Raw genomic sequence first — 13,306 nt, 5'->3', positions numbered from 1 at the left:
GTCAAAGCGTAATTACAGAAAGGTTTGTAATGTTAAGTGAATGCACAAACTACCAGCAAACTAACAATTATCCGATTTGTTCCATGGCAAAATTCTGCGGAGTGACTTTCGGCAATTATCTGCCAACTGTATAATAAAGAATGGTATTTGCAGTTCTCTAAGAAATTTGCTTTGACGCCTTCTTAACTGCAAATTGCATCATTTTCAGCGATTCTTTTTCAATTGAATAAAAGAGGGTGAGTTCAGCTGCAGCAGAGGTAACGTGTAATCTTTTCGTCAGTACCTGTAGCAGGTGACTGTTCGATTTTTGGTCTTTAACACCATTTTTGAGTTAGCATAGCAGCAGAGTTATCACGGGGTCTATTTTTTCGTCTGATATACAATTTTCAATAGATTCAAAAGAAATCTATTACTTCATTTCTTCTAACATACAATATAAGAGCACATTTATCAGAGTTTGTCGTTTATTTTTGTTGTCTTTATTGATAACAGATGGTCATTTTATGATTTATGTCCTCATCACGCGGTTTATGCGTTCGATCAATACACAAAACGTGAGTGGTACCCTATTTAGAGACTGAAACTTGACAGTGTGTCACATAACTGTAGAACTCTGTAAAAAAAACCATTTCATATAAAATACAACTCTATTTGGCATAGCTGCTGTCGACTATGATCACGTATGCTTTTGCTTGTTGAATCAACATTAAATTTGAAGTCAAAAATCTGTCTGCTCAAATATTTCTGAGCTACACTCTCAGCTTTACTTCATCCTTTCTTCCATCTCTGCGGAATGTAACGTATACGAAATAGAAACATAAATGAAGTAATCGCTCTTCATCAGTTGGATATAAATCATTATCTGCGGATGCGCGTAGTTTTATTGAAAAATTATCTGTTGCGGGTAATTTCTTATCAAAAGATTACGGACGGTAGATAGTGCTTGGAAACCTATTTTCGTCAGTGAAACGCCACTATAACATCGACACCAATAGATTATACGAAATGTTATGTTCAATATAACAACGATATGTCTTCTTTGGAATGTTTTTGATATTTCCGTATAGACTTCGTTGATTTGCTTACAGATTAGAGTTCAATAATTTATTTAAGATTTCCTTAATTGGCTTCGATCAATAATGACATAGATTTTGGATTAAAATTTTAGATTAAAAGATTTCCATCTATTTGTATAAAGGTTTCAACTCGCAATTGAATCCTACATTTCACAGACGGTAAGCATATCAACAGTTTTGCTATCGGATCTATTACTTCATTTGAGCTAAGTATTCTCAAAATATTAAAGTTTCTAAACTTTTACTTCATTTTCAGTTTTTGAACACGTCTTTTACTATATGAGACCGCATTCGGCATAGCTGAGTCGTTATCAATAACAGATAATAGGCTTCCGTTTCTGGTGTTGTCAATAGGTCGTTATTAGCGCAACCTCACCTTAAGAACAGTCCTGACCTAGTCGGTTGAGTACACTTCTTTTTAAGTCAAATTATGAATTTTCTGAACGTGCGAACAATTTTGACAAATGGAACCACTTGCACTTTACATTCGCAGAGCTCATATGACATTTGCATTCACATTGAATAGCCTCAATACAAACAACACATCACACACTCTACGGATATTTCACACAAGAAGTACCACTTGCAATGGTACAAAATTTGCCCATTGCAAAGTAACCAAGCCCGATACGAGCCTTACGTAGAACTCTGACTGGCGTGCTTCCAAATTTTTATATTATAACAACCCGATCCGTGGAACTACAGTCAGAGGCAGTGCAATTTCAGCATCAATTTGCATCAGCTGTTTTTCAGCTGATCCACACAAACAATCAAAACTGTTTATATGTATTTATACGGTTTTACCACTACCACAAGCGTGCGTGCAGCAGCTCCAACAGTATTAACAACAATAACCAGTTTTGATTGTATGTGTGGATCAGCTAAAAAACAGCTGAAGCTGAATTCATGTTGAAATTGCACTGTCTCTGACTGTATAATCAATTTGTCTTGTTGTCGCCGAATTACGTATTCGTACAGTCTATTCGTAATCGCTGCACGCGCCAATACTAAGTCAGATTTAGACTTATCACCTCTTGTAAATAATATGCCAACTATTTTATCGGAAAAGGAAACCATCAAATCATTTTATGAAATTACGCAAAACGTGTGCATTTTTTTATCAACTGTGCTCATATTTTGTACATTAGGTGATGTAGACCACTAACCATTAATGTGTTCGGTCGGTTTGAGAAATTTTTTAGATATTATTTTAAGTAGGTAACGACATTGTTTCTACATTGAAGTGAAAATGTAAAATATCTCGTTGATATTCGTACAAATTTGTAATCTTCATTTATTCACTGTTGATCCACAAGCAAAAAGACGGTGGTCTGTTATTTCGCGGTATTAGTATTTTATGTAGTGATGGATGTATAGCAACAAGGCAATAAATGAATCGGTTTTTATTTCTTTCTTTTTCTTTCTTTTTTTAAATTAAAATCATAATATATAATGATACAGCGTGATGCGTTTCTAAATTATTAGCCCGAAAAGAATGTTAACAATGATAAATTAAAAAATATCATACACACACATCACAATTAAAAATTCAACGAACGCGACGTTTTCGTTCATAATATAGAAAAGAGTTTCGTGCGGATTGAACTTGGTGTGTTCATCATAAATAAATTAAGTGAGCAAATGTTTTTAATTGGAAAAGTGTAGGTAAGCTACGAACATACAGACAAATGATTTGATTCGTTTTGTGGTTTAATCATAGAATTTATCATTCAATTAGCTAATTAAAGAAAGTCGGTTTACCTTTATCCACCTGTTTATTGAAGTATTATGCTAACGTTTGCCGGTTAATACAAACGGAAAACGGAAGAGGTAATAATGAGACGATCGCACGTGCGTATACATTTCATTTAAAAGAGAAATTTCGCAGATTCTCAACTATTTTGCAACAGCAATAATACAGTGGACGTCATAGAAATTTAGACACAAATTTCATTCAGCTGTTTTTCAACTGGTTCACTCATACAGTCAGAGCACAAATGTTCGTTTGAGTCGTACATCTGAAGTAATTTTTTGTCTAAGCTTCACTGACACATCACCACATCAGCTGACCTAGCTAGACTTTTGTTTAGGTAGCTAGGCTATCATAATTCACTTCACGTGAAACGAAACGGGAAAGCGAAGAGCAAATGACTTGATATTCTGTTAGCATAAAGAAATGCAACCATCCCTATTCCATCAAACAAAAATTTTGTAAATTTGATTTACATGCTCTTGATTTCCCTAGTGTAGGAAGTGGCTTCTCACATTTACTAGCCACATAAACTTCGAAGAATTTTTTTTGAAAGTGGTTTTGGCTTCTAGGGTCGAATACCTTTCTAGGCACATATAAAAAAGTCCACTGGAAAATGCGTCCGATTTCCGTAGGCTGATTTTCACTTTAGGTCTCTAGGTTTCCTTGGGAATGACGTGACTTTGACAAACTATTCTACGACTGTTTTAGCGGTTTAACTTACCTTGACCAGGACCTGGACCAAAATTTCCTTGTGATTTTTCGAGATGTGAAATTTAAGACCGCACGAGATCACAAGGACAAGCATTCGTCTCGTTGTTCCCAAAAAACAATTATCAGTGATATAATTTAAATGATTTCTTTTCACAACCGAAACAAGCCCAGACCTAAAAGAAGTGACGTGTTTTTAGGAACGAACCTTTTCATAACTTGAAGCAACGCTGATAATTATTACTGTCCATTTGAAACTCAAACAAGTAAGTGTAACTGTCTCATTTGCTATTTCTATTTTTTCAAAAGATTTATCCGAGAAATCTATTACTTCATTAGTTTAAATGTGTACACTGTGGTATATAAGACGTTATTTCTCAGAACTAACGCTTAAATTTTTGTCTTATTTATCAATAACAGATGACAAATCAGGTTGAATCAGTTTGACATACGGGTTTTTTTTCAAAAAGACTGTTTTTATCATTAGCTCGCCAGGATGACAATCGCATTCTGTCTCTAGTTGAGGTGACAGTAATAACAAAAACTAGGAAAATGACAACAGACCCATAAAGAGTAGAGTCACCACACTATTGGTCACTTTAAGTCTCTCTCACGACTATTTTGTAGTTTTGTGATTCGGAATCGATGTTGACAAATATGTAGAAACGAATTTTTCTGATTACGACATTTTACATCAAATCAATGTGTAGACCTTATACGGAGATTTTCTTGAAAAATATATATTGAAGGACAGCTGAGCAGTCAGCATCTAAGAAAAAATCATTTTCAAATCGGTCAAGGTAATTGTAATTGATTGATTCGTAGAGTCAGGAGTGCACCTACGCCAACCGTATTTCTTTTCTTATATGATCAAACTTACAAAGTCCACGACTTCAACCAATTCTTCGATACATTTACATAGAACGTCGCCTTTTATTTAAATTGAAAGCTTCGAGTGATACAATAAGAAAACCGTTTCCAATTCTGATTAATTAAAACATCCTCTTCTCTCATTCAAATCAACACAATCATTTCGCCACAGACGCCCATATAATATGCTGCGATTCCGAACATTTCTAAATTTTCATTGATAAAAAAACGACCCAACAACAAAGAGAGAGCATCATGATTAATCATCGTGAAACATAGAAGTGGCCGTAGCCTATAACACATTACGTTGCCATGATTTCACCATTTCGGGTAAAAATTTCTGGAAACAACAAACATTGTGCTAAGAAACGTGATTCAACATGGTTTGTATTTGTATGTGCCTGTTTGTTTGTTTACATGTACCCAATCATATTGTTGACGATGTTATGAACAGATTCATATAATGAGCAATCGCATTCATTGCCATATCACTATTATATTACGGCAATGAAAAAAATGTTCTAGAAGAGTGTGCTTACTGGCGCTATGAGTGACTAAGTTTATTTATGTGGTGATTCTCAATTGGATGAGGAATATTTCATCAAAGTCTTTTGATTGAAGGTGGTTTATCGCATATCAATATCAGCTAAACAGACCTTCTTAAAAGCATACGTGGTTAGCAACAAGGATGAGTTATGATGCGGGATACCGAACCCCGAATGGCAGATAAATGTGGAAAATCCTTTGTCAGCCTCAACATCAAAGAAAATTCTCAGTAAACTTAAGAATTCTTGAAACCGTAAAGTCCCTAAAATTCTGTAAAAAGCCTTGAAAGTCCAGCAAAAATGGGTAAGACAATCCTCTCAAAATCATACAAAATCCTCATAGAATTTTCTTTTGAGATCAATATTTACAAATATCCTCCCTTCGCCCGATTCACAGCAGAACTGTTCGTACGTTTGAAATTAGCGTAACTTGAGGAAAGTCGGTCTAATGGATGACCTTTTCGCAGACGGACAGCAAGCATCTATCAATGATCCTAGAGCTCAGTTCCGAGTCGGGCCCAATTAGCGTTCGTGCGATGTCCGAATAGTAGAGCTTCTTGATATTCATATGAATGATGAAGGGCTTTTTCATAGCACTGTCAAGCACCGAAGCTGACTTTGACATCACTCAATTAGAAGGCCAAACACACACAGTGCGCGAAGAGTTTTTTTGAGCCAGTACTTGACTTGATCTACGTATTTATAATCGATAAATAAAATCTGTGACTTCATTTGTTTTTGATTACATTTTTCTTTATAAGACGACATGAGGTAGTGATCATTTACTTACTTTTCTCCTCGTTTATTGATAACAGATGACATAGCCTTCTAAAAGGAATTTTTAGTGTTTCTTAGTATTTTCTCTAAATTTTAATGTCGATTTATGTCGATTTGAAAGGATTTCTAAAAATTCTTACACGATTTTTTTCGGATTTTTGCATGATTTTCAAGTATTTTCTTTGTATTCAAGGGATTTTCAATGTTTTTCTTAAACTAATTTTTTGATGATTTTCCCAACTAAAGGTTTTCTTTTGAGTGCTATGTTTTATCTGCCCCTCAGGAAAACCTATGTTAGAACTAATTAAGTAGAAGATTTTGTTTTAATCTGCAAAAATAATTAAATCAAAAGAAATAACAAAAACTCGACAAACAATCCGTTGATATGCTTCCCATCTGTGAAATGTTAAATTCTTAGATGTCAGTTATTAGGATTTCCTAGAACAAAGACTACCTCGTGCAGTTTTGCCCCAGTTCTGTATTTACGGAGCGCCCAAGTATGACGTTTCACTTTGCCGATGGCGATGGATTAATTGTTTAGCCAAGTTTTTATTTTTTTCTTACACTTGTTACATTTGTGTTAAACGTGTGTTACGTACAAACCATTCACACTAACCATTCATAAAATAAATGAACGATTGTTATACTTCAGTTATAATTCCCAGTATAATTAAATCATTGGCGTTGTATTTATTTCAGTCGTAATAATAATCATTTTACATTTCGAAAAAAAGGGAAACGCCCACTTTATCGTATCTTAGACCTTCACTTTTGTTCGGAGTTATAATTTCATTTTAATTAATTAGAATAATTTACTGATTTTATTGCTGATTTTAAGGAAAAAATGAAAATGAAATTTTAATGCACACGGAGAATACGTAGCGAGCGGATTGGTTTCGGGTTTTTGCTCAAATATAATTGCTATCGTAAAATCAGAGTGACGTAAATTTCCTACGGAACGAAGATACCCCAACCATATTTTGTTGCCTTGGTCCCTGTCAGTGTCAGACCTATACGTGACACATTAATGCATTTTAGTAATTATATCCAGACATCAACACGGAATCACTTTGATTTGATGTGACCTGAAGCGTCTGCACCTCGTCTTCGAGAAATAAGTCAAGCGAATATATGCACTACCATACATACGGATTTATTATTTAGAACGTTGAAAATAAAAATAATTCGGTTATTCGGATGAGTTAAGTGAGCTGGAAGCGTTGTAGCTTAGAGCGATAATTTCGTTCACTTTTTCATCTAAACGCGATTTAGTAATCAATTTTCATCACACGAACTACGAAAATTGTAATTTTCGGTTCCCAAACGGGAAGCGAAAGTAAAAAAATGCAAGTTATGTATCGAAATCGGTTAATACATAATACGAAAGTCTATGTACATAATGCGAAAGTCGATGTACATAATGCGAAAGTCAAATCTTGTCAAGATGTTTACTTTGATCAATATTGAACAAACCGTGCGCCAGTGCTCTGATTAATGTTAACATACAAAGTCGATGACGAATAATTCAAAGGATATTGTTGTTGTTTTTACGTCTGATTGTTGTGATGGTTGATAATATTAATATTTTCTTATACCAGGGGGCTGCCGCCCCCTGGACCCCCGCAAATGTCAGCATATTTTGGTTTAGTTCATCATACGATAACGCATTTCTTCGAGTTTATGTGCCTCAATTACAATTTTCGTAGTTCTCGTGATAAAAAGTTATGTGGATCACACGGGACGACGTAAAGAAATTCAACCTGTGCGATTGCGGCCCTTGCCTTCGGCGCGGGCAGCAACTCTCGCACACGGTTGAATTTCTTTACTTTCGTCCCTTGTGATCCAAATAACTATTCATCCATAAAGGGCAGCTTAGAATCTTAGAAAATCATATTGCCAAATAGGAAGTCAATTTTCCAGCGGATTTTTTTATATGTGCCCTGAAAGGCACAGAAGCCCTAGAAGCCGAAAACACATTTCTGTTAAGTAAGGTTCAAATTAACTGTTAATCCCCTTTTCGCTGTATTCCATCTCTTGAATTCTGAGAGTTATGTTCCTAAACATGCCCTATTTTTCGCGCAATATTGGCCCGAGTAAAAAAAAAGTTCTCAGAAAGCCTAAATCGATCGAATTCAGACTTCTCAGTGTCTCAGTGAGGACAATTTTGTATGGAACTGAGTACTGAGAAGTCTGAATTCGTTCGATTTAGGCTTTTGAGAAGTCTCAATTAATTTTTTTTACTGGGGGGTCTCCGAAGCTAAACTGTCATGATTTCTTCTCCAATGGAGAAGATCGATAGTTTGGTGTTAATCTGATCCTCCCTGCGTGGATTCCGAAATAAAGGACATCAAAACGTTTTGCTGCTGTGGAAACTACGGTCCTTTTCGTCGAAATCCACTAAGGAAGGACAATTTTGGTCATACAAGAAAAGTTCGCTTAGTGTCCCAAATAATTTTTCATCATCAGAAATCCACCAGCAGAAAACTTTATTTCCATGTATTTCAGACACCCTATGAAAATGTATGAAAATCGACATTGCCACTAATGTGGAATCAAAGTTAAGAAAGTTATTTTCAATCGACGTAAAGCATTCTTCTCAGCAAAATTGTTTCAAAACTCGCCTGAAACATTTTATGCGCAGAACAAACAATATGCCGATCGAGTCCCAGTGCCTCAAATTGAGAGGCTTTAATAGAATAATCTTTCATAGCTTTATCATCTGTTATCGACAGAAACGACGAAGATAATCGGTGACGCCTGGCTAATGTAATGTGGTCATATATAGCAAAATTGACCTTAACATTAATGAAGTAGTAGATTGCATAGAATGTACTTAGATCGATGGAAGAGATAAATTATTATTATTGTAGAGACATGCTTGCCGTTTGTATAAGGTTTACTCAGGACCTTGATGTTCCAGCGGTCCCTCTCCATCTGACACGTTTTCTATAAATTTTATTTATTTGAAAATAAAGATCAAATAAAAGTCGAACAAGCAAATATTGAAAAATAAATTCATTTTTAATATTTCTGATTATGTGAATACCATTCACATATGTATAGACGAATGTCTATAACATCATATCATACAACATATTTGCAGTACTGTATAGACTTGACTGACGGACCACTTGTAAGCAAATTATTCTATTTATAGCCTCACTTGTAAATTTAGACAAAATTAGCAAATTACGAGGAGTAGATTTAAATGAAGAAGAAGAAGAAGAAGAAGAAGAGAAAAAAACGACCATCATCATTATTGGAATGAATATCATTGCTCATACGTACAATCTGTTTAGTTGAGTTCAAAATCATCAGACGTTCACTTTGCAACTAAAATTGTTTTTTTTTTCATTACTTTTTTTTGTGTTAAATACACACGCGCATGCATATTACCGCAATTTTTCAAAGTGTACGTAGTACATAAAATCATTTTATTTTATTATGTAGCCATACCAGTGAGTAAGTACGACATATCACCAATATATGTAACTATGTGCTACCCGGCTATTGCTCTCTATATTGCTGCTATATGTGACTGCCAGCATACGGTCTCATATCTCATAGCCGTTCCGATTTTATTTCTTCGCGAACAGTGAAACAGATAAGACGTTTTTCTTTCTCGTTCGGCGAAAAAAAAAGATTTTTTTTAAATCTATAAAAATTTCAGTCAGTGGAGAGAGAGCCCGAAGACTTTTATTTAAAAAAGTTAAATTTTATTTTTTTTGGTGGTATGTGATGTGTGGCAATAATTTTTTCTGAGGCGAAAGACTTCCAGAATACGAAAAAAAAAAAATTGAAAAACGAAAAAAAAAAGGAAGGAACAGTAATCTCTCGAATTAGACTTAATTACTTATCGAGAAAACTCTGGTTCATTATTTTTAGTGCTGGTGTGGAACATGTACGTAATCACGTTAAAAAAAAGTATTTCTGTGTCGGTTAAACAATTTTTCTTTTATAAACGAGAATTAGTGGGACTGATGATTAAACTTGTCTACAACACAAAACTCTATACTAGTGTCTCAAATGGGTTATTTAAAAAAAAAAGAAGAAAAAATCGAAAAGAAAAAACCAATAACTTAAGTCCGCACGCTCTGCCGGTTAAGTGAAAGTCGTTGCTCTATATGACCTTGGGTTGATTGAAAAAAACCTCAATTTTAAAAATTACGAATCGCGAATAAAATTTTATTTTTTTTGCTGCTGCTGCTTGCTTGTGTTGGTGAAGATTATGAACGGCGAATGGGACGATTTTTTTGAGTATAGAACTCCCGTCACATACCATATTATAATACACAAACGATGAACAATGAGTTTTGGCTGAAAATTCCAAGAATTTAAAATTGGTCACTGACATTTTCTAGAACGTTGTCACTCAACCTTTTGCATGAAAAAAAGAAGTGTTTTTGTTTCTTGTATATTATAATACCGGATCGATGTGTGTCTTGCGGTAAGTAACAAGAAAGCTTTTGTCCTTTCAATTGTAGTCATTTATTTTCTTTCTTTCATGTTTTTTTTAAGTATAACAAATATAACGAGAGAGAGACGACAGACAAGTCATGTTTTTAAAGTTTAGTGTCGGTATATTAATTACCGGAGACTTTGAAGTACATTAAACGATTTAGCTATAGTATACATTGGTTACGTATACTACTATCGCGTACATATCGATGTAATCATGTTCCAAAGTTTTAAATTTAGGTGTGATACCCACTTATACAATATCAAAAAAAAAAAATTATTGAACGAAACCGAAAAAGTAAAATTCGTTTTTTTTTTCAAACAATAGACGATTTATAATATACGGTAGAAAAATCGTAATATATTTTTAGAAGTGATGTCGCTAATAGAAATTCTTTTTAAAATTATAACAGTGTTGTTAGGCAGCTGATACATTCACTCAACAAAAAAGAAAAAGAAAATAGAATCTCATCCATACACATGCTACACTTTTTAATTTTTTTGTTACAATCCATCACACATTTATACGAAGAGCTTTATGAATGTTAAACTTGTGGAAAAGGTCACGAGATACGACATTTTATCAAAGAAAAAAAAAATTGAAATTAATCGAGAAAAAAAAAGTACCGTTAAATATAGGTGTACACAGTGTACACGGCATGTACAACGGTTGTGAATATAATATTTCTAGAATTCTGTAATCAGCTGTTTGGAAGAAGAAAAAAAATCATTTGTAATTTGGGCGTTGGTTTCCTTTGATAAAAACGTTTACTGATACTAATCTGCAAAATTATACTATCACACTCGAATGTTCACACTCGTTAACATCATTCGCATTGAAAAGTGTATGGAAGTGCAAGCAAAAAAAAACTAAATTTTTTTTCGGTTAATTTTACTGGTATGAGCAATTCCATTTTATAATTTCGTTTCGCAAAAAAAAAATTGTTAGTGAGACATACCAACAAATTACATTTTTTTTTTCATTCGGTTTACCTTTCGGTGAGTCATACTTTCATATAGACTGCGCTTACACACAGTGTAATGTGTATAGTCATATATAACACTAAATAAATATGAAAATTCAACGAAATAAAAATGATATCATTCGACAGAGAGTTGCTATACAAAAAATAATTATTTTCTGAGTTAAGTGACTGATATGCGTTTCACAAGACCGAAAATTTATTCGCCAGCGCTTGTTATGGGGTCATTAAAATGGTACTTAAATTTTTGACTGCGATTGTATGACAAGGTTGCATCTACCTACATGCTTAACACATCAATAAATGTCATCAGCATTTCCCACTCATCCGGCCATACTTCCTCCGAGGCTTGATTTCTGTCCGTTGCTTCAACGCATCCCCCTACCCTTAGGCACTCAATGAGCAATAGTTGTTGGTGTATCGAGTTATGCAGTAGTTATTTATGCCACCGAGTGATATATGGCAATAGTCAATAGATCGGCAGGTCAGAGGCGTTGCATATGACTTTTTTTTTCAAAAAAGACAACGAAACTTCAATTTTGGTCACCGAATTGAGAAAATTAGATTTTTCACTCCTAGTTCTAAGTTTGTCCAATGTCTGTATGAGGCAAATGTTCGGAGCTGGACATTCCCTCTGTATACGAACGTACTAGAACTTGGCAGCTCTGTATCCAAAAAATTGAATATTTCGATTGTATATTGGATTAACACATTTCCTGTCGCTCACAGAACTGGAAATCGTTTCTAAAGACAATTGTTGAATTGATGCATAAATCACAAAGTTCCTCAAACAAAATTCTGTACATCTACTGTTTTGCACACGGAAAAAATCCCACGTTCGTATCCAAGCTGTTCTTCTTGGTTTCTCTGAATTTTCTCATTTGCCATTTGAAATAGCACACAACAGTAACAGCTAAAAGTGGGATTTTTTACGTGTGCAAAACTGTAATAAAAAATCTCCAGAAAAATCAAATTTAAAATCTCTCTCTCAAAAACAACAATGAAAAAATCAAAGAAAATTTTCCAATGAAAGTAGCAATCATTCTGGCCATCGAGCACAAATGAATGTAATTCGCCGAAAGTAAAAAAAAAACCATTCCCAATAGAACTGAATGGATGGACAAGACACACGTTTTTGTTGAACATCTTTCTGTTTGCATGAAACCGATTTGACCTTCTTTTCGCTTCTGAATGAATGAATGGATTCTGTGCAGTGTGTGTGCTTCACATTTTCAGTTCCTGTATCCCATCATGATGCTGCTTGATTATTGAAAACATTTAAAAGTGCAACACGACACAACATTTATATATCTGTACATCAAACACGTCTCAACATGTAACGTACACTAAAAATAACCGGTAACATCACTTTTTTCCTCTCATTTTTTTTTTGCTTTTTAAATTAACGAAACATGAACATGTTCTAAGCCTAACATCTAATATAGGCGCTGCATATATCCATCTACATTTATATTTCGGCTATATATGCATCCAACGCGCCGTTCGAAATATTACCTGTCGTCTTTCCCTTTTTTTCCCCGCTTGGAAGAATTAACATTTCAACTCTTCAATAATCATTTGATCGTTACTTGCTTTCGGGTAAGACAGCGCTCAATAATAAATGGTAAATGAAAAATATCCGTACGTGTTGCTAGGTCAAATTCCGAGATTTTTTTCTTCTTCTATATTTCACTTCTTCTCTATCTGAGAATCAGCATACCAACAAATATAAAACGGTGAATGGCATTTCAAAACGAATTTTTCTTGATGAGGTATATATAACAACTAGTGAGAGAGATATAATACATTTGCGATGTACAGAAAAAAAAGCAACAACACCAAGGCAACATGATTTACAGCTGCTGCAGCGAATCCGCATCAGATCTATGAACTACCCGAATAAACCATCACCATCATTCAAGAGCCAGAGAACCTATTTTTGAAAAATATCGGAATGAGCCTGTGATAACGTGTTTTCGCTTAGTGGCTTTGTGTTTAATTCAAATATATAGTTTGTTCGGGGAATGCTTTTGAACTGATCCCTTTATGGAGATGGTATAGAGGCTGCGGTAAAACTGAACAATGTTGGATCTGCAAAATATCTGTGCCAATAAAAGAGAAAAAAAAATCTTCACT

Source organism: Bradysia coprophila, unplaced genomic scaffold (assembly GCF_014529535.1).
Source record: "Bradysia coprophila strain Holo2 unplaced genomic scaffold, BU_Bcop_v1 contig_297, whole genome shotgun sequence".
In the NCBI taxonomy this organism is placed as follows: domain Eukaryota; kingdom Metazoa; phylum Arthropoda; class Insecta; order Diptera; family Sciaridae; genus Bradysia; species Bradysia coprophila.
Note: the sequence above shows the minus strand (reverse complement) of the source record.